This window comes from Manis pentadactyla, chromosome 4, assembly GCF_030020395.1.
Source record: "Manis pentadactyla isolate mManPen7 chromosome 4, mManPen7.hap1, whole genome shotgun sequence".
NCBI lineage: Eukaryota > Metazoa > Chordata > Mammalia > Pholidota > Manidae > Manis > Manis pentadactyla.
In genome coordinates this window covers 178,004,685-178,028,746 of record NC_080022.1, presented here as the reverse complement: position 1 = coordinate 178,028,746, position 24,062 = coordinate 178,004,685, and the positions used below count along the sequence as shown (strand labels likewise).

Sequence of the window (24,062 nt, the reverse complement as noted above, 5' to 3'; positions counted from 1 at the left end):
AACTGAAGATCTGCCGAGCTCTGTTTTCAGAAAAAGCTAGGGACAGCAGGAAGTCTGACTGGAGAAGTAAGAGGGAATCAAAGTTCTCCAAGTAGAGGAACAAAGTCAGTCTCACCTAGAAACCAGAGGCAGGGACGGAGTTCCTTGCTCTTGAGAGGAAGCTGAAAAGCAGCGTTAGGGGATCACTTCTGAAAGCTCTCGCTTCTAAGAAGCTATATGCCTAGGAAACACAAAGCACACAGACACAGCCTCAAAACTAAGGAATCAGACTTGCTTCATTCGAAAGGAACGGAGTAAAAATGAAAAGAGGTATTTGCTTCTCCAAATTCCTACACACAGGAAGCAGGCTGAGAGAACTACTCTTAAAAACAGATCACTCATTATGATAAAAGAAAGAAAAGAGGAAGCTGCACTAAACCCTAATCAAGAAACCGGCAACAAATGCCTGGCTAGATTTCAGAATTGCTGTAGAATAGCTGCCGTGCCTCCCTTTCTTCATTTTTTGAATGAGTTCTCCAGTCTCTCTTCACCACTGTGTGCTGGCTGCCCGGTGGGTGGCCAAACTAACACACTCTTTCAGTTCATAGGTTTTTAGATCAGAAGTAGCCACTCCAAGAAAGCCTCAACTATACCTGGATATTATTTTGATTAGATTTATTGAGGTGTAAGTTATATACAATAAAACTGTATCCACTTAAATTGTAAAGTCCGATGAGTTTTGACAAATGTATATACCTGTGTAGCCACCACAATAAAGATACAGACTCTTTCCATCACACCCACAAGTTCTCTTGTGCTCCTTTGGAATCAATCTACTCCCTGTACAAACCCAGGCTATGTGCATTTGACAGAATCTCAGATATAGAATCAAACAGTATGTACATTTCTACATCTGGCTTCTCTCACTAAGGAAAATGTTTTTGACCTTCAGCTATATCATTGCATATATTAAAAGCTCATTTCTTTTTATTGATTAGTTTTTGCATTCCACATTATATGGAAGAACCATAATAGCTTTTGTATTTATATGCTGATGAACATTTAGATTTTCTCCACATTTTAGCTGTTATAAATAAAGCTGCTATGAACATTTAAGTATTTATGTGGACATAGATTTTCATTTCTCTTGACTAGACACCTAAGAATAGAATTGCAGAGGTGTATGGTATCTTACAGGCAAATAGTTTTCCAAAGTGGTTGTTGTGCCATTTTATATCCCCATCAACAATGTATGAGACTTTCAGTTTCATCACATCAACATGTAATTGGTTTTCCAGAAGTTATCATTTTAGCCATTCTAATAGGAGTGTCGTGGCATCAAGTGGTGCTTTATAATTTGCATTTCCCTAATAAAGACTGATGTTGACCATCTTTTCCTGTGTGTATTAGTCATTTATATATTTTCTTCTGTGTAGTGTCTATAGTCTTTTGCACATTAATTGGGTTGTTTTTTATTGAGCTGTAAGAGTTCTTTACATATTCTAGACACAAGTCCCTTGTCAGATATATGTATATAGATCATTTTCTCCCATTCTGTGCCTTGCCAGGTAATTTTCCAAATGGTATCTTTCAAAAAAAATCTAATTTTGCTAGTCCAGTTTATAGTTTTCTTCATCGTTTTCTATATCCTATTTTAGAAGTATTTGCCTACCCCAAGATCATATATTTCTGATTTCTTCTAAAAGTTCTATTGTTTTTATTTAGCATTATCATTTGGGTCTATAACCCATTTCATATTTTCCCATGTGGACATCGAGCTAATAATTTAAATTGAAGACCCTTTTTTCACTTAATTCCACTGCCATCTTTGTGGAATATCAGTTGACCATATATGTGAAGATCTATTTCCAGAATTTGTATTCTATTCTATGTATTTATCCTACATTTATGCAGCTTTAATTCTAAAAATCAGGAATGTTAAATCCTATTTCTTTTTTTTTTCATAATTGCCTTGTTTTTTCATGGATAACGTAAATCAAACAGAAGTTCTCTTTCATTCCTAATATGTTGAGGGTTTTTATTATGGATGGTTGTAGCATTTTGTTAAATGCTTTTTCTGCACCTATTGGGATGATCAGAGATTTTTCTCTCTTAAACTGTAAGATGATATACATAGATTTCCAAATGCCAAGCAATTTCATATTACTCAAATAAACCCCACATATTCGAGATATAATATCCTTTTTACATTTTCTGGATATAATTTGCTAATTAAGAATTTTTAAATCTATATTCATGAGGAAATATTAACATGTAGTTTTATGTTCTTGCAATGTCTTTGTCTTCTTTTGGAAACAAAATAATACTGACTTAAGATGAGTGGAGAACCATTCATTCCCTCTTTATTTCCTGAAAAAATTTCATGTAGGATATCATTTCTTCTATAAAAGCCTGATAAAATTCACCAAAGAAGCCATCTCGGCTTGTAGACTTCTTTGTGGGAATGTGGTTAATTAAAAATTGAATTTATTTTGTAGATACAGAGCTACATAGCTTTCCCATTCCTTTTTAGTCATATCGGTTTTTGTGTCTTTCAGGGAATGTGTCTACTTCAAAGTTTTCATTGGCATAACCTTGTTTGTAATATTCTCTTATATTTTTAATGTCTGCAGGATCTGTATGGAGCACCTCTTCACTCCTGATAGTGATAATTCATGTTTTCTATTTCTATTTTTGGCTAAATACACATAACATTTACCATCTTAACTTTTTAAGTGTACATTTCAGGTTCAGTGTAAGTGCATTGACATTGTGCAACCATCACCACTATCCATCTCTAGAACTTTTTTCATCCTAAACTGAAACTCTGCATCCATTAAACAATAATGCCTCATTACCCTTGCCCCATAGTTGCTGGAAAAACCATGGCACTTGTTGCCTCTATGAATTTGACTACTTTATGTACCTCATGTTAAGTGGAACCATATAGTATGTCTTATTGTGACTTGTTTCCCTTAGCAAAATATCTTCAAGATTCATCCATGTTGTAACGTGTCAATTTCTTTCCTTTTTAGGTCTTGATAATATTCCACTGTACGTAAAGACCACATTTTGTTTATCCATTCATCTACTGATGAATACTGGGATGTTTCCATCTTTTGGCTATTGAGAATAACGATGTTATGAACACCGGTGTATGAATATCTGTTGAGTCTCTGTTCAATTCTTTCGGATATACACCCAGAAGTGGAATTGCTAGGTTATATGGAAATTCTATTTTTATTTTATTTTTTTGAGGAACTGCTATAGTATTTACCATGGCAGCTGTATCATCTGACATTCTCATCAAGTCCCAATTTCCCAACATCCTTGCCAACCTTTGTTTTTTTTTTTGTAGTAGCCATCCTAGTAGGTGAAGGTAGCATCTCATTATGCTTTTGATTTACATTTCCAGAATAATTAGTGTTGAGCATCTTTTCATGTGCTTATTAACCATTTGTATATCTACTTTGGAGAAATGTCTATTCAAGTCCTTTGCCCATTTTTTGATCAGGTTGTTTCTGTTTTTGTTGAGTTGTCTGGGTTCTTTACATATTCTGGATATTAACCCTTTTTCAGATATGATTTATAAATATTTTCTCCCATTCCATGGGTTACCTTTTCACTCTGTTGACTGTGCCCTTTAATGCAGAAAAATGTTTAATTGTAATGTATTCTAATTTATCTTTTTAATTTTATTGTCCAGGCTTTTGGTGTTGTATCCAATAAACACTGCCAAATCCATTGTTATAAAGCTTCTCCTCTGTATTTTCTTCTAAGAGTCTTATGGTTGTACTCTTCTGTTTAAGTCTTTAATCCATTGAGTTCATTTTTGTGTATAGTGTAAGGTAAGGATCAAACTTCATTCTTTTGCACGTGGATACCCAGCTTTCCCAACACAATTTGTTGAGAAGACTGTCTTTTTCCTATTGAATAGTCTTGGTACCCTTATCAAGTTATTTGACTTCATATTCAAGGGTTTATTTCTGGGGTCTCTATTCTATTAATCTATATGCCTGTATGCAAGTATCACATGTTTTTTTATTATTATGGTTTTGCCGGAAATTTTGAAATCAGGAAGTGTGAGAAATCCAGTTTTGTTTTCCTTTCCAAAGCTATTTTGGCTATCCATTGTCACTTGAGATTATGTATGAATTTTAGAATGCATTTTTCTATTTCCAAAAAATAATGCCACTGGAATTTTGATATTACATAGACACTGTACATCACCTTGGTTGTGCTATTAAGTCATCCAATCCATGAACACAAGATGTCTTTCCATTTATTGATAAATCTAATTTCTTTAATTTCCTTCACCAACATTTTGTAATTTTTCAGTATACAAGTCTTTCACCTCCTTGGTTAAGTTTATTCCTAAGTACTTTTTTTTTTTTGCTATGTAAACAGAATTACAGAATTATTAATTGCCTTACGAGATTATTCATTGTTAGTGTATAAAAATGCAACTGATTTTTGTGTGTTGGTTTTGTATCCTTCTGCTTTGTTGACTTCCTTCATTAGTTCTAGTAGGTTTTTGTGTGTGGAACATTTAGGGTTTTCTATGTATAAGTTCATATCTGTGAACAAAGATAATTTTACTGCCTTTCCAGTTTGCATGCCATTTCTTTCTTATACTTGCCTAATTGCTCTGACTAGGACTTCCTTACTATATTGAAAAGTGTCAGGGGTGAGCATTGTGGTCTTGTACCTGATCTTAGAAGAAAAGCTTTGTCTTTCACATTAAGTATGATGTTAGCTATGGGCTTTTCATGCATGGCCTTTAATATTTTAATAGTTTCCTTTTCTTCCTAGTTTGTCGAGCATTTTTATCATGAAAGGGTGTTAAATTTTGTTGGATGCTTTTCCTGCATTAATTTTGAGATGATCATGTGATTTTTTTCCATCATTCTCTTAATGTGGTTTCCATCATTCTCTTAATCAGGTCATATGTTGAATTATCCTTACACTCCGAAAAATATCCCACTTGATCATTATGTATTATCTTTCTAATATGCTGTTGAATTCTATTTGCTAGTATATGTATATATTTTTAAGGTTTTTACATCAATATTCATCAGGGATCCTGGTCTATAGTTTTCTTGAATTGTCCTTGTCTGGCTTTGGTATCTGGGTTTCACATATTTTGTTGTTGAGAGGTTTCTGAAAACTGCTTCAATATCCTTGCTAGTTATAGTTGTCTCTGTTCAGATTTTCTATTTCTTCATGATTCAGTCCTGGTAGATTGTGTATTTCCAGGAATTTGTGCATTTCATCTAAGTTATTTAATTTGTTGGTGTACAACTGTTTGTCATACTCACATAATTCTTTTTATTCCTGTAAAATCAGTTGCAATGTCCCCTTTTTCATTTATGATTTCAGTTATTTGAGTCTTCTTTCTTTTCTAGCCAATTCAGCTACAGGTTTGTCAATTTTGGTTTTTTCAAAAAACAACTCAGTGTCATTGATTTTCTCTAATGTTCTTCCATTCTTAATTTTATCTCTGCTCTGATTTTTATTATTTACTTTATTTGCTAGCTTTGGAGTTTGTTCTTCTTTTACTAATTTCTTAGTGGGAGAATTCCAGTTTTGCTTAGGTTGTTGATGTGACATCTTTCTTTTTTAATGTAAGCTTTTACATTTATAAATTTCCCTCTTAGCACTGCTTTCACTGCTTCCTGTCAGTTTTGGTAAGCTGTGTTTTCATTTTGATTTCTCTTTAGACATTTTCTAATTTCCCTTTTCTATTTCTTGAGTAATTGCTTAAGAAAGTGTGGTTTCATTACCACATAACTGTGAATTTTTCCAGTTTTCTTACATTTTTATCAGAAAAGTATGATTTCAATCTTTTTAAAATGTAATAGAATTTATTTTGTGCCCTATTATGTGGTTCATCCAGGAGAATATTTCACATGCACTTGAGAAATATGTATATTCTGCTGTTATATTCTCTGTATATATCTGTTTGGTCTAATTGGTCTATAGTGCTATTCAAGTCCTCTATTTCTTAATAATCTTGTCTGATTGTTCTATCAGCTATTGAATATGAGGTAATGAAGTTTCCTACTGTTATTATAGAGCACCTATTTCTCCCTTCAGTCAATGCTTTCCTCAAACATTTAGGATTTCTGATGTTTGGTCCATATATGTTTATAATTGTTACATCTTCTTGCTCAATTGAACTTTTTATCATTATATAATAACCTTCTTTGTCTCTTACAAGTTTTTTTACTTAAAGTCTTTTTTGTATTATATATAGCCACCCCAGCTCTTTTGATTACTATTTCCACGAAATATCTTTTTCTATCTTTCCACTTTCAACCTGTGTGTTCTTAAATCTAAAATGAGGCTATAGTTGGATATTGGCATTTTTTATCCATTCTACCAAGCTATGTTTTTTTATTGTGGAGTTATTAATAACTCCTGTTAATAACTCCACACCTATTAATCCATTCACACTTAAAGTATAATTAACAAGTGATAGCCAAACACTTAACTATTGACATTTTATTGTCCTCTATTTCTTTTAACAGTTTTTTTGTTCCTCATTTCCTCTTACTGCCCGCCTTTGTGTTTACATGATTTTAACTTGACTTGGCATGTTTTTATTCCCTTCTCATTCCTTTTGTGTGTATTCTGTATTTTCTTTGTGATTACCACGGAGGTTACAAAAAACATCCTAAAGTTACAATATACTTTAAACTTCATTTTGTATAGAAAAACTCTATTTCTTTACAGCTCCTCATCCCCCACTTTGATACTGACTTTTTGTATCCATGAACATATATTTATAATTATTTTTATGCATCTTTTTAATCATATTTAAAAATCAAAAGTGGAGTTACAAACTAAAATTAATTCTACAGGTTTTTATATATTTACTATGTTTGCCTCTTTTTACTTGATCAGTCTAACCAGAATTTAGCAATTTTATTTAGCTTTCAAAAAAAAAATCTGTGCTTCATTCCACCGACTTTTCTCTTGCTTTTTGTTGCCTATGTTTCCACTTTTATTCTGTTTCCTTTATCCTGCTTACTTTGGTCCATTCAGTTGTTCTTATTTATCCAGCTTCTAAAGGGGAAATCTGTGATCACTGATTTTAGATCTTTCTTTTTTTCTAGTATAAGCATTAAAACTCTAGATTTCCCTCTAAGCACTGCCTTACCTGCACCTCATAAATTTTGATATGTTGTATTTCCTTTATCATTTAGTTCAAAATATTTTCTAAATTCGCTATCTTTTGATCAACGGATTACTTAAAAGTGAGTTTTTTAAATTTGTAAACATTTGAGGGCTTTTCTCAATGTACTAATACTGTTTATTTCTTACTAGATTCCAGTGAGGTCAGAAAACATCCTCTGTGTGAATCCCATTTTCTGAGACCAACTGAAATTTCTTTTATGACCCAAACATGACCTATCTGGATGAACATTTTATATGCACTTAAAGAGTGTGTAATTTACAGTTACTAGATGGCTTATTTTATAGATGTCAATTAGGTTGAGGTAGTGCAGAGTATTGTTCAGATCTACATACTCTACACTTAATTGAATTTTTTTGTCAAGTTGTTCTATCAATTCCCTAAGAAACAGGTATTAAAAATCTGTGACATTTTGGATTTGCCTCTCTCTCTCTTTAGCTGTTACTTTTTGATTCATGTATTTTCAAGCTCTACGATTTGCTATGTAAACATTTATGATTGTTATATCATGCTTATGAATTAATCCCACAATTATTTCAGATGATTCTATTTTCCCTAGTAATTTTCCCTGCCTTTAAGTCTATTTTATCTGAAATTTAACATAGTCATTCCAGCTTTCTTATGCTTATTGTTCTCATTGTTCATCTCTTTATGTCCTTTCACTTTGTTTACTTGTCTTTGTATTCAAAGTATGTCTCCTACAGGTAACACACAGAAGCTTCTTCCTGTTTTAATCCAATCTAAAAACTGCCGTCTTTGGATTCGAGTGTTGGGTCCATTTATATTTAAGGTAATTATTAATATGGTTCTGTGTAGTCTGCCATTTTGCCATTGGTTTTCTATTTGTCACATCTCCTCCTTTTTCCTCTTCTTCCTTCCCTACTGTCTTTTGTGTTCACCAACTATTTCCTTATATGCCATTTCAATCCCTCTAGTTATACTTCTATTATGTCTTACTATGATATTTTTAGGACTTATTCTAGGTAGGTGCTACATTTAGTATTGCTCCCAAGGATCCCCACCTCCTGGTATTCATGCATTTGTAAAGGCCCCTTTCCTTGAGTGTAACCTGAATCTAGTGACTGATTCTAATAACCAGAATCTGGCAAACGTCATGGGCTGTGACTTCCAAGATTGGTTTACATAAAGACTCTGGTTTCCATCTTGCTTCTCTCTCCAGTGGAAGCCAGCTGCCATGTTGTGAGCTGTCCTATGGAGAAGTCCAAACAAGAAGAAACTGAGTATGGATGACAGTCATATAAGACTGAGGCCCTCAGACAAAACAGCTACTGAATCCTATTAACTACATAAATGAGGACAGAAGTGGATTCTCCCTCCAGTCAAACCTTCAATTGAGACCACAGCCCCAGTCAATACTTTCATTGCAGCTTTATAAGAGAACCTGAGCAAAAAAAACCAGCTAAGCCATGTCCATGAGATAATAAATGCTCGTTTTAAGTTGCTAAGATTTGGAGTAATTTGTAATGTAGCAACAGATAATTAACACAGATTTTGGTACCTGGAAGTGAGAAGCTGCCTAAAAATGTGGTATGTCTTTCGAACCAGTAGTGGTCAAGGCTAGAAGAATTTTTAGTACTCTGCTAGAGAAAGACAAAATGGACTTCAACAGGCTATTAGTAGTAATCTGGACTTTGAGGGCATTGCCAAGAGGCTCAAGAAGAAGGGAGACACATGTTATTGAAAACTAGAGGAAAAGGGATTTTTTATACAGTGGCAGAAAGCCATACTATCACCTTTATTAACATGTAAAACAGAAAATGTGCCTAATAAATTGGGTGGGTGATATAGTGAAGATTTCCAAGCATAGTAGTTCCTGCTGCTTACAATAAAATGCAAGAGGAGAGTAATAAATTAAGTGAAAGTTTTAAAAAAATGAGGATTTCACAGTTTTAAAGTTTTTCAGATGTTTTAGCTGGCAAAAGATGCCAAAAAAGAAATGGTACCCAACCAGAGTCTGGGCACTGCTTAGATGTAAAACCAAGAGTATAAATGAAACATCTTTTGTTAAAATCAAAAAGGTCAAAGGTTATACATCAAAGTACTATACATTCACATATAGAGAACTTTAAAAACATTAAGGCCATGTCTTAAAATTTTTCTCAAGCAGGCAAGGGAGGCATCTAGAAAGCTTAAGGATATTGTTCCTCAGTCTTCTCAGAAGCAACCCAAAGTAAGAAGGGCTTATGTCAAAGACATCAGTATATGTGGCTTTTGTCTAACAGGGTAAACAAAAATGAGATGCACAGAAAGTCTACAGAGTTTTTGAGAAAATTCTAGCAGCAAAAATCACTGCTTACTTACTGTAAAGGACAAAGTACAAAAGGAAAAAGGGCCATGGGACCTTCAAAATTCTTCTGAAAGAAAGCAGACTGGGGAAACTACTCAACTACAATTGTATGTTATTTTTCATGGAAAAGGAAGGATAACTCAAAAGATGGAATCAAGAACCTAGTGTGAGGAGCCAAGAGACATGGGGTATTATTCCCAGGTCTCAAGCCTTAATTAAGGAACTTTCAATATTTGTCCAACTGGATTTCAGAACTGCTATGGATCTGTGACTCCTCTATGCCTCCCATTATTCTCCTTTTTGGAAATGTCTATAGTGATTGTTGTATGTTCAGTATTTGGGCAGCAGGTAACTATTAGAATAGACATTTCTTCAATGAAGATAACAAATGACCAATAAGAAGAAGGAAAGATGTTCAGTATCATTAGTTACTAGGGAAATGCAATTAAAACTGCAGTGATCATGTAAGTGTAGATTAAAGATAACAAAAAAAAAAAAAAAGGGGGGGGATTACTCCCTGATAGGATAAAACTAACTGTAAATCAACGATTAACGCATGCTTTAAATATCCTTAACTTTGATCACTTAAAGGGTGTCAGATGATCGGCTATGGAGGTACACTTTTCTGATAATATTCCTTTCTCTTAAAAAAAAAAAAAAAAAAGCAGTTCCTGTGTGGTGACCTCCAATGAGTTCTACACAATGGTATAAAGGGCAGATCAAAGTGTGGGCAAAGGGTCTGTTTGTATTTATACAGAGGATCAAAGCCTAATTTGGCTACCCAGAAAATGAACTAAGATACAATATGAAGAAGAACTTCCAACATCAGCACTCTCTGGAAGAGTCATACCAGAAGATGATTATCAAAAAACCTCAACAAAGATCCAGGCGATGCTGCAGTTTAGCTGCATTCATCCCACCGGTTCCTGGACTTGCCATTGGAATGAAGAAGGAGATATCTAAGCTGGCCTGTGCATACAGTAAAACAACAAATTTGACTGGATCTACACTGTTGGAACTCAACCAAGAATTAGGAGAAGTGCAAGTTCTAGCGCTCCAAAATCTTACAACTACAGACTATCTACTGTTAAAAGAACATATGGGATGTGAAGAGTTCCCAGGAATGGGCTGTTTTAATTTGTCTGACTTCTCTCAGACTGTTCAAGTACAGTTGGACAATATCCATCATATCATAGACAAATTTTCACAAATGCCTAGGGGGCCTAACTGGTTTTCTTGGCCTCACTGGAGATGGCTGGTAATTATAGATCTGCTTTGGTTATGTAACTGTATTCCTATTATGTTAATGTGTGTGTGCAATTTAATTAGTAGTTTAAAAACTATACATGCTTAAATTACTCTACAAGAAGATATGTCAAAGAAATAATCAATCTTCCCATGTTTTCTTCCGCCTGCTACTTCTATAGCTTTTCTTCTTCCTTCCTAATTACAACCCTTAAATAGAATTCGTGCCTCATATCGAATTTACCGAGTATCATAATTCCTCCAAGTGCTAAAGATACCTCAAGACAAATGCTGGGCATAGAAGCCACAGGGCATAAATCTGCAAAGAAGTAAAAAGCTAACCTTTCAAACAATATGGCTTCTCTCTCACTTACCAACTTTACATCTCCCTGTATGGCCCCAGAAGATGACTGGTTAGCCAAAGACGGGTAAGATTCCTCAAGGGAGGAACAACCTAAGACAGGCACAGTTGCAGGGGGGCCATCAGGTGAGAAATTGGGGATCAACAGAGGTGAGGCTTAGAACCTTTCCCCGTTTTGAGAGAAATCTTCTGCATCCGTGGATGTTTTATTGCCTTTGTCTAGCTTGGATTAACACACAGTCTACAGGCACACACCTGATCATCTACATTTGCTCTCTTACAACACTAAACTAAGTTTTCTACCTTTATCTTACATCTACCTACCACTTCAGCATTTTATTAAAAATAGTAATAATAAAAATAAAAAAAATAAAAATAAATTTAAAAAAAAAGGAGAGGGATAAAAATTCGTTTGATATTTTTTAGAAAAAAGAAGAAAAATTCATTAAGGAAAGTGTTTTTGATCTATTCTAGTGTGTAAAAATCTATTCCATGACATTTGAGAACGACAAACCCAAGTCATTTCCTGGCCTGAGTAAGAAAGTGAGGCACAGTTCTAACCTCACCGTTTACTCCCTGGACAGGAGAGCAGTGTGATACATATTGCATAAAATGGATCGGGGCTGGAGGCCAAAGAGCTGGCTCTGGTTGTTCTGCAGCTTCCAGAGTACGGACAGGTTTCTTACCCACTCATTAGTCACACCTGTAATCATGACTCCTCTCTGAAAGAATAGCTATAAGGAGCAAATATGCTCAAGCCAACACCATGCTCTTGAAAGCAGGCAGCATGGCCTTGGTTGATGGGTAGCTCCAAAATGAAGGCAGGAGAAGCTACAAGGAAGTGTAGGGTAGAGAGAGCATGCTGAAGCTGGTTAGCAAGAGAAAGATCATCCTTGTGTATCTCTCCTGATGTTGTGTACTCCAGACGTATCTGGTATTTTTCCAGTTTCCAAGATTCGCTGTGCACTGTCTCCTCTGCCTGACATGCTCTTCCTCCAACCCATTCTCCCCTTTTCCATAAATCCCACTTGTCTTTAAGTCTCAACTTAAATGCCATTTCCCCAAGGAAGCCTGCCAGAAGCCACTCAAACTAGATGAAGTCCACCTTGTTCCCATGGCACATTCTTCTCCTTCTTAACCCTCATCTTTTCTTGTGATTATTTGTGCAAAATCTCTCCTACCTGTCATATCAGACGTGCTAAAGGGCGAGACTCCACGTGTTTATTCAACGGTTTATCATTATAATACAAATGCTTTGTATGTGAGTGGACTGGATGCTCAATAAGTATTTGTTGGATGAATGAACAAATAATTTCAATCTGTTTCTCTGAAGAATTAGGAATATAACAGCAGAAGGACTGAGGCATACATAAAGGATAAATCAAAGTAAGGAAATTTGAAGAATATCTTGAAAATTTTGATTTTTTATGTAAAATAGATGAAATGTAACTACCATAAGTACCATGTATTATTGTATGGCACAGAACCTTTCATGTAATTCACGTTCAATAAATATCCATTTAATAGATATATAATTAAATGAATACACAGTTAAAAAAAAAAACTGCAGTGAGATATCACACATGCCCATTAAAATGGCCAAATTAAAACACACTGACAATACCAAGTTGAGGATATGAAGAAACTGAAATACTCATACATTGGTAATGGAGATGCAAAATGGTACTGCCGCTTTGGAAAATGATTGGCTAATTCCCTTAAAAAGTTAAAAATACACTTACCACAAAACCCATTGCTAGGTATCTACCCAGAAGAAATGAAAAATATATCTGCATAGGAACGTCCACAGCAGCACAATTCATAATAGCCAAAAACTGATAACAATACATATATCCATTAACTAGTGAATAAATAAAATGATATATAGGTCAATGAAATACCACTCAGAAATAAAAAGGAATGAATTTATTGATACATAATGAACTTCAAAATCAACACTAAGTGAAAAAACCAGATGCATAAGACTACATAGTTTATGATTCCAGTCATATCAAATTTCTAGAAAAGACACCTATAGAGACAGAAAGATCACTAGCTTGCCTGGGGTTGGAGTGTAATTTCATACTAATTAAGATATTGATTATTCCCAAATTGATTATAGACTCAATGCATTCCAAATCAAAATCTCAACAGGGATGTGGGTGTGTGGGTCTATAAAAACTGACAAGCTAGTTCTAAAACTTATATGGGAATGCAAAGGACCAAGAAGAGACAAGGCAATCTTGAAGAAGAAAGCTACACTGCATACACTACACTACTAAAAAAATCAGGATTTATTTTAAAGCTACAGTATACTATAGCACACAGATAAACAGGCCAATGGAGGATGAAAGAGCCCAGAAACAAACCCACACAAATAAGATTTCCTGGTTTACAGTAACAGTACCAACTACAGTAGTGGGGAAAGAGTGGCTTTTTTAAATGATGCTAGGTCACATGGCTATCCACTAGCCACAAGGGGGGAGGGAAATGACCCCCACCCTACTTCATACAGAAAACTCAATTCCAGATGTAGTACATAAATGAGAAAGGTAAAAGAAGAAATCTACTGTTAGACAACACAGGCAAATATCTCCATGATCTTGGGATAGACAAGGCAGGAAGCTTTAAACAGGACACAAAAAACCCACAAACAATATCAAGACAAATACAACTGTATTATAATTAATAATGTACAACAGAAGACACCAGTGAAAGTGGAAGATAATTGCCATACATATACCAACAAAGAATTTGTATCTGGAATAAAGAATTGTGACAAATAAATAAAGACTGACGAACCATTTTTAATTTAAAAATGAACGAGAAATAGAAACTACACAAAAAAGGATATCCAAATAACCAACAAGCACAGAAAAAGATGCTCAATATCATTAGTCATGAGGGAAAATGCAAATTAAAATATACATCCACCATATTAGAATTGCTAAAACTGACAAACCAAGTATTGGTAAAGATGGGAAGCCACAGACTTTGAAATCCTACTGGTGGAAATATAAATTGTTATAACCATTTTGAAAAACTCTTTGGCAGTATCCACTGAAATTACACTTCGATGTTAACACAGCATACCTATGTGCACTAACAGACATATAAAAGAATTCACAGGACAATTATTTGCAATAGCCAAAAACTAAAAAATCCAAACATCCAACAAGGGTAGAATGGATGTATAGTATAAGTATGATTTATTTCACAGTAATAAAAGGAATAACCCATGGATAAATATAACAACATGGATAAATCTCACAATGTACTGCTGAGCAAGAAAACTAGAAAAAAGTGAACATACCTTAAGAATTAAAAACAGTTAAAACTTGTCTATGGTGATAGAATGCAGAATAGTGGTTATCTTTTGGGGGAATGGTAAGTGACTGGGAGGCAGCAAAAGAGAGGTTTCCGGAGAACTCGTGATATTCTCTATCCCGATCTTGAAGTCAGTTACTTAGATGTATTCATTTTGTGCAACTTCATCAAGCTTTACACTTAAGATCTATGTGCCTTGATGTACATATATACATTGATTTTAAAAGTTTGACATCATATAAAAAGTAAACTATAGCTACATTTACTAACATGGATATACCTGAAAAATATGATGAGAGAAAGTAGCAAGCTTCAAAATAATATATACAGAATGATTCCATTCATATAAAGTTTAAAAAGCAGCAGCAGAAACAAGGAAATGATTAACACAAAATACAGGACAGTGATCCCCTCAGAAGTTGGAAAGAGGAAGCAATAGAAGAAGGACTCTCAAAGGTCTCCTGGAGTATTATAATATGCTATTTATTGTCTGGGTTAAAAATGTAGGGATGGTTATTTTACAGTTGTTCTTTAAACTGTACCTATACATTTCTGTACACTTTTTACATACATGCTATGCTTCACAGTTGTAAAACATTTTAAGAGATAGACAATAACTGTACTGTGATCAGAAAACTAAAATGAGAACTAACTTTAGATTTCATGTCTTTGCATTCACCCAAACAGCAAGTACTACTGTTATACACCATCTTCAGAATAGCCTTAAAGCATTGCTAAATATCAGTGAAACACAAAAACAAATAACAATAATTAATAATGCACTAAAGCAAATAATACTGAACATAAGAAAATGAAAGTAACTTCCAATGACCCACAACATATTAAATTTTTCAAAGGGAACTTTATTAGGAATAAAAAGAAAAACAAAACCAAATGGAAAAAAATGAGATGCTTGACAAAACCAAAAAATGATGCCCAGATTTGCAAACATTTTAAGATCTCATTTTTCCCATTTCCTACTTCAAAATAATTTGATATGTTTTAGCACTTTAAAAAATTTGATTAAAAAAAAATCTTTAAAAGTCATACATTTAAATCAATATTTATTGATGTATCTCTGGTTTAACAGTACAACATTCAGAGTATTTTCATTCCCTTAAAATTAAGTTTTACAATACACTTATAAGCTTATTGTCATCCCTTTTTGTTCGTTAAAAGGACAATCAAAACTGTTCAATATTATTGATCTCACAAAAAGAAACTTGCCTGTGAATAGATGTTACCACTCATTAAAAATTCTTTAAATAGAAAAAGTGATTAAATTTTCAAAAACGACTCAAAGAAAAGCCTAAAAGAAATGAAAGGCCATTATTTTCAAAGCTCTTCCATCTCAGTCACAATTTACTGCTACTTCGCCTTGGCAAATACCTGAGAATGATATTTAATTAGCACATTAGTGTTAAAAATTAATGAGCAGCTATGTGGTTTTATGACTGTGTGAAACACTACATTTTATTGAGTACCCTAAGAAAGTTTTCATTTCTCATTTATGTAAGCAGTCTTATTTCTAGAGCTCAAGGTTAAGTGTCTACCTAAAAAGTGTCCATTCCATCAAAAATGTCAAATTTATCAGATTTATTCCATACTAAGTGTTACACCCAAACCAAATGATGAGAAAAGATTAGTATTTATTAAATTAATTTAAGAAAATGATTGTCCTTTCTTTCAAAAAGATTCGGTGTGGAAAGCTCCTCTGACACCTGAAACTAACCAACAGAAGAGCAACTAGTGCAGATCATGGGTGATCACCAAAAAAGGGGGATACCCACGGACTACAAGTAAGCACAGGATAAAGGTCTCCCCTGTGGCAAAGGCAGTTTATATGCACCAATACCCAGTGCCTAGGTCCTACTGCCATCCCATTTCCCCACCTAGACAGCAACTCTTCACCTAGTAGGTCATTTGCAATGGCCCAGCAGAAGACCCAGATGTACAACTCCAAGCCCAATACTATAGCCACTAATCAATCATACATGGCTATTTTAATTAATTAAAACTTAAAACTCAGCTCCTCACGCATACTAGCCATATTTCAGGTGCTCAACAGTCATATGTCAACAGTGGCTACTGTACTGGGCAGCAATGCAAGAGAACATTTCCGCAATCAGGGGAGGTTCTACGGGACAGTGCTGCTACAGAAGGTATCTTTGCCCAAACAATAGGGCTATTCTTAAATAAATGAATGTAATTTTTGTGAATAACATTTAAGAACGTTTTATTACATGTGGCCCTAACTATATTTATGCCAATTGACATAAAGAATCCCTAGGAAGGATCAGCTACCCTATAAATTCATCCAACAGTTAAGGAGTAGGGACTATTCATAGTGTTAGTGTCATTTACATATAAAAAGTAGAGTTTAACGAAGTAAAGAGATTCTATTATAGCTTTTTGAGTATCCAGAGTAAAAAATTATACCAGTATTTTTTTAAGTGAAAAATGTTTTTTCACATGTAATACTAAAGCACAAGTACATTTTCATTATGCTTGATCCCCATCTGCTGGTCATGTTATTAAACTACACAAGCAAACGAAATGCTATATTGGGAGACATTTTTAAAGGACATAAACAGTCCCAGCTTCTTGCCGCAATGCATTCCTGGAAAACCACATTATAAAGAGGATCACTGTAAAGAAAATCATATTTTCCATAAGGGCAGGACTATAATTATATTCTTCAGTCTGAACTAAAATCTAGCATCAAATAACCCATGGAAAGATCTCATTAAAACAAGATGCAAAAATTATAGTCATTTAGGGATTAACCTAAATCTAATATGATAGAAGTTATATACAATAAATAATAATTCTGTTTGCATATTTCTAGAAATTCTAAGTAATCTGGATGGTAGCTCTTTATATAAGTGGCACCTAAAGAAACCTAATACCTTCTCTTTCATTAATAAAGTCCCCTAAAATAGACAGAACTAATGTGTTTCTTCCACTGGAAAGCAGTATTTAAAGGTAGGGGTTGATTCAGCTTTACTCCTCTTTGCCCTCTCCTAATTCCTAACTCTTAATCAAAGTTTCAAGTAAAAATAGTAAGTGGTACTAAATCATTCTTTTTCATCTTGCCCTATCTGAGAAACTAACTGCACTTTGGTGATGAGCTACCAGACTACATCATGCCTCACAGAAAAGTAGTCAAATTATTACAAACCATTAAAAAGAAGCTTCAAAACATTTTTCACAAAATTGAGAGACAATGCAACCTATTATATTTGCATTATGTCTTTGGGATAATGCACAAAAAAGAATATGCAGAGATGACATGAACTGAAGTCTAAATATGACTTAGGCAGCTTTTGGTACATGGTGTGGCAAAATGCAAAAAAAAGAAAAGATGGAGCAGGCTGCCACTCTATATTCTTTCTATTCCAGAAAAAGGCACTTGCTGAGCTATCTAAATAAAGTATCCTTCAAAGTCTCTTAAAATACTATTACCACTCTTTATTCTGTGATCATGCAGGATTCATATAATCAGAAACTTGCTGCATGGCCATTTAATTTTCTCAGGAACAAAAAATGATTTTTAGTAACTCAAAGTAATTAATGACCAATGGATTTTAAGATGCCCTTGGGAAGGATTAGATAATTAGAGAAGCAAAAGAATAGTCAAACAACCTAACAAGCAAGCGCCTTTATAAACTATTAAGATAACAATCACCAAACCAATGATGACAGTGGTGGCAACAGCTAACACTTTCACAGTTCTGGTGTTGAAAGTTCTATTATCTACATTTTACAAATGATGAAACTGGAGTTTACAGTAATTAAGTAACTTGCCTGAGGACCCATGGTTGCCAAATGTCAGAAGTAAGATCTGAACAAAAGCAAACTGCCTCATTTTAGCTCAACCTAGGAATAAGCAAGAACAAAGGCACAGTTGCCTATGATTGCTGATGCAGCTCAAATGGGGCCAAAAAGGAGTAAAGTGAAATTTCCACATTTGAAATTTCCATAAAGTACTCATGCCTACACGGTATAGTAGAAATAACACGGGGTCTGGAATCATAAAGACCTGGATTCCAATACTGGATCCATCACTGGAAAACTTGCTTGTCCTTACTGAAGCTGTTCCCTCATCTATAAATACAGAGGGCAATCACACCAACCTCAGGGAACTGTAGAGGGGATGAAATCAGGTAACTTATAAAAGGCTTCTAGAATAGTATCTAGCATACATCAGGTGCTCCATGAACAGTATAACTTGCCCCACTTGGTTTCTAGAAATACATGTGGGATACACAAATTTAGAGTATTGATTGGAAAAATTTCACTCATGTTTAAATCTGCATAATGTTACATGCAGTGAAATGTATTAATGTCCATCACTGAGGCTAACAATGTTCATACCCAAATACATTAACAAGATGTTATTTTGGAGGGTAACTTGACAGTATCTATCAAAGACATAAGTGTATTATTAAAGATAACATAGACACATGCACCAAAAAAAGTTTTTAACTTTCCACACCAGATTACTCCCACTCCCTTAAGGTAAAACAGTTTCGTATGAGGCACCCAGAAATATTACACACACATACACACATATGTATCAACACATCCTCTTTAAAATACACATACACACACTTACGAATGGAGGCTTCTATACTTGTATGTACTTCCTTTCAACTTTGTATATTTTAGATATCTTTTCATACTAGCTCATATATGTTTTGTTAACACTGCACAAGATGTTGAACCTATTAATAATCCCATCAATAGTTTATCCATTAAATTTATTAATGTGCCTAGCTCCTGAAATAGCAATTCCTTTTCTGGGAATCAGTAATAGCCCAAAACACATGCAGGTGCTGAATGGTATATGTACTAAAATTTTACCTAGGCATTCTTTATAACAATAAAGAATTGAAAGCCACAAGGTAGGCTAGTTAAGTTACAGTAAATTCACACTATGGATTATTATCTGCATTTAAGAAAACTACACAGACTACATGACACAAGTTTAAGACACAATTATCTGACAAAAGAACAAGTCCCAGAACAGTACACATAGTATAAGCCAATTTATAATTTTTTAATTACATATGTGTGGATGTGTGCTAACTGTAGAATGATACACACCAAATTGCTGGTGACTGTTACCTCTAATGAGCAAAGTAGAATAAGAAGGACATGAAGAGATGGACTTCAACTTTTTACTCTATATATTTCTACACTGAGGTTGTTACAACAAGCAACTATTATACATAGGATGCATAATTCTCTAAAATGAGGATAGAAAGTGTATTGGTTATATATTGCTGCATAATAAATACCCAGAAACTTAACTGCTTTAAACAACACACACATATTTTCTCATAGTTTCTGTGAGTCAGAAGTGCAGGCACGGCTGAGCTGGGTCTTCTGCTTAGGGCCATACAAAGCTGCAATCGTGGTTTGACCAAAAGCTGGGTTCTCATCTGAAGGCTCAGCTAGGGAACTGCTCGTGTAGTTTTCAGCAGCGTCCAGTCCCTTAAGGCTGTATGATTTATGGCAGCTTGCTCCTTCAACGGCAGCAAGGAAAAGACAGCAAGACTCTAGAGCCAGTCTGCTGGCAGGAAGGGGTCTTATATATCATAATGTAATCAGGGAAGTGACATCCCGTAGTCACTGTAATAATCTGAGCAAGTTGCAGCTCCTGCCCACTCTCAAGGGAAAAGGATTATATGAGACTGTGAATACCCAGAGGAGGCTCATGGGGCCAGCTCAAAGTCTGTCTACCACAAAGACAATTAAGGTCTGTACCAGACCTCAATGGTAAGTATCTGAAGGATGACCAGAAAATAATATATATGGATATAGCTCATGGTTGTAGACCTAAATGAAATTAACCAAATTGTACAGGAATAAAATCTAAGTCTATGGTCTCATTACTAACATTTTGTAAAACCATGCTCCAAACTCAAATATAACTAAAATATTTCATTGTCAAGAAGGTAAGCAGATATTTGATGTAAAAATACAGTAACAGATCACTAATAAAATAGAAATGCAATTTGGAAAGTGGTTTTTCTAGAAGAAAACTTGGGTAGTAACAACCTTAAATCAAGAAATATGAAAAAGGAAAGCAAAGAATAAAGCCAGGATAGAACTGGCAATGTGTCAAACCTGTTCGATGTGAAATGTTAAGATTACTAGAGTATAATGTATATTTGGTGGGGAGGAAGAGGCATGATAATATGTTAGAATATAACCTTATAATACTTCTAACGTGTTTGGAACAAGGCTACATACTATATCCTACAGGAAGAATAAAGGTAAAGGAAAGGTGCCATCTCTACTGAATAGGAGTCCCTGACAAAGAGGCTTCAAAAGGACTCTGCATCTTTAATAATATAAAAAGGCTAGGACACAAACAGCATAATCTAAAATGCCATTAGAAATACTTCACATACAAAAAGGTCTAAGTAAAGCAGGGTTTTATAAAGTGATCAAAAAAGAAACACTAAGGGGGAAAAATCTTTTAAGATTAAAGAGGTTTTTCAAAGGACAAGTTGAAGTGGTTGTAAAATTTATGAGGCAGCATTAAACTTCAGTTCTAAGTAACAATAAATTATTCACTATAAAAACATACATGTGTCAAATATTATAAGTCTCCTAAACTTTTTAAAACAATTTCTTGGAGAACTGATTAGATGTATTAGGTCAACACTAGCAGACACTAACTTTTTCATTAGCACAGTATGACCTCTCAGAGTGAAAGAGCAACAGTACAAAAGAAATATGAAGCAGATCATCGACAGGCTCTTCACCCCCACTTCTGATCTCATCTCACACATAATGTGTTGGGCCTTAGTCAAATTTTATTGCCTTTAGCTAAAGTAAATGTTCATTTTATTTTTTAAATGCCTTCGTGTATAAAAAATTACAAGTATCTGTTAATCAATGTACACATGGATTAAAATCTTAAATTAAAATTTTAAAATAAACCAAATGGTGGTGGATGAAATAGGCGAAAGGGGAAAAAATTTGATATTTGATATCTTGATGGCTACATGAGTGTACATACATGTCAAAATCCATCTAGCTATACACTAAGGTATGTGCATTTTATTGTATATACGAAAAATACAAAAAATTTTTAATAAAGAATAATTAATAAGTCAAATTAAGTTAAATTAAGAGAAACATACAAGAAAAGATACTGTGAGGATTTTTGTTTTTATAGTATTAATTGGCCTTTAACCTTAGTGATATCTGACACTTGACTAGAAAGATAATTTAAGTCTTTTTCAGCTCACTGTCTTTATATTCCTCATGGTGTGACAAGAATATCTCTACAGCCTATATCCACATTTCACTTACCTTCTAAAATTTATCTTTCCCTCAACTTTTTCTAAAAGTTTGATTTTTAATCCTGTGGGCCATTCCCTCTGCCACAAAATACCTGCGTCAAATCCATTTGTTCATTCCCACATGCAGTCACCAAATATAAATACTTTTTCAGACCTGGGATGTCAGGTAAGGTTTTTTTGAATTTGTGAGATCTGAGTGACTGAACAGGATGGAAGGCTTACCTGCTTTTCCCATTAATTATTTACTATAACTGATAACTAATGCCTCATACTCAAGTAATATGCATTAAAATAACATTCTATTATAGGTGAACAAAAGAGAAAAATAAGTCATGTGTTAAAATTGTGGAGATTTTACTATGGTTTCATTTTCCAGAAAAGTCACTGAGAATATTCTCACTGTATTTTCTCAAACTTTATTCTCTGTTCAAAGAAGAAGGAGCCCATTCACCTGCACTCCCTGGAGATCTCAAGTGTATTTCCTATCCTGAGCCTTACTCTTACATGTTACCTCAATCTTCACAAATATCTCAACAACTATACATAATTATCCCTGTACTTAAGTCTTCCCATCTGACACAGTGGTTATAAATCAAATGTCTGCAGGACTTAAAAAAATAACAAATGAGTGATTATGCTGCCAGATAAAGAGAAATTCCTCATGTCTACATAGCTACAGTCTCTCTCCTCTTTTTGAGTCATGTATCTACCTTTCTGCTTTCTACTTTTATGGAATATAAAAATGTGAAATGAATACTTCCTTTATCTCTTAACCCTACTTAAAGGGGGGAAAAGAAAAAAGCTCAGGCTCAGTAATAGATGCAACTGACCTCAAACTCAGTGTCAAGAACTAGCAAGAAATAGAGAAGAAGGGAAGGGAGTGACCAAGTATTACTGAGCTCCAACCTGTGGCTGTCTCCTAGGAAGAGAGCTGGGTCTCCAGTTTTTTTTAATAGATAGAAAATCAGATTTTTATCTGAAGTTCCCCAATTATTCATTTTCAACAACTCATTCAAAAGTCTTTAAAACACTATATAAGTCAAACAAAACAAATCCATCCACAGGATTCACTTGGTCCAGGAAGATCACCAATTTTCAACCTCTGGACTAAGCTCTAACACATGGGAAACTACTTCAGTTCACCTTTATACTGTAAAGTCCGTATTAATGACACCTAGAAAGGAATGCAGCATTTAGTTGGACACTTAACAAATGTTTAGGCAAACACCTGATGGATTATGCAGCCAAACGAAGCACAATCTCTGTAAGCCTCCATTTACCTGTTATGAAGCTAACAAAAATTCCAGTTACACTTCGTCTACTTTTATATATTTGGTTTGTTTCTATCTGTCCCTCTTCAAATCCTCCTACTTGTCTACTCCACCTCTTCTGCTTTTCAGTTTCCCAAGAGATCTCCCAGAGCCTCACCTATTCGCTTTTTACTCTTTTGAACATGTTCTTAATATATCAACTCTTCCTTTTTGCCTCTAGTTTTATTTCCCCTAATATAAAAAACTTCATATGGACCGGCTCTCTTGCTTTGTGCTCATCTGTTCTTTTCCACCATAACACCTGAGGTCTGAAAACCACACAAACAGACTACATCAACTAAAAAGACATTTGAAATTACTAATAACATGCCTATATTTGATTAAGGAATAAGCCAAAATAAATTATAGCAGAAAAGAAAGATTACAGTGATAACCAAATTAGATTAAAAAATTAAAATTACCAAGAGAATGATCAGGAGTGAAGCATGAAGTATGTGGTAAATATTAAGCGACAGTGGCCAATATTTTAACATTTCAGGAAATAATGCCAAAGGTAAAGCTCAAACTCTGATAAAAGTCTAATTTAAGTCAATCCTTCCTTAAGGCCAGAAGTTATACTACAATAAAATCAGTTTTTTGTGTATTTCAAAAAATTGAATGTTTACTTTCATTTGCACTAAAAATCCAATGTTAGTACTTTAGTAAGAAAGCATGGCATAATGGGGTTTATGTTTACATTCATTTTTATTAAATCAAAACATATTTTTCAATGAGGGGAAAGGAGAGAAATTCAAGCATAAGCTTCAAGACGGACATGCAGGATGTTATACATTGTTGCAGCCAATGATAATGTTCTTAGTTCATGCTTGTCATAAAGGAAAACAGGGAATTGTGTTATTTAAAGAGTTTCACACACCACTTTCCAAGTTATGGTAGACAGATAAACACACACATATATAACATATATACACACACATATACATATGTATTTAATACATATCCAAAAAAGTAGCTAAAAACATAATGGAATCTTGAATATACAATAAATGGA

General features: G+C 34.2%; 1 protein-coding gene across 6 annotated transcripts in view; it reads right to left on the bottom strand.

Moving 5' to 3' along the window:
* CEP112 (centrosomal protein 112) overlaps nucleotides 1-24,062 on the bottom strand; it is a 405,933-nt gene that overhangs the window by 363,035 nt on the left and 18,836 nt on the right. The window lies entirely within an intron of this gene.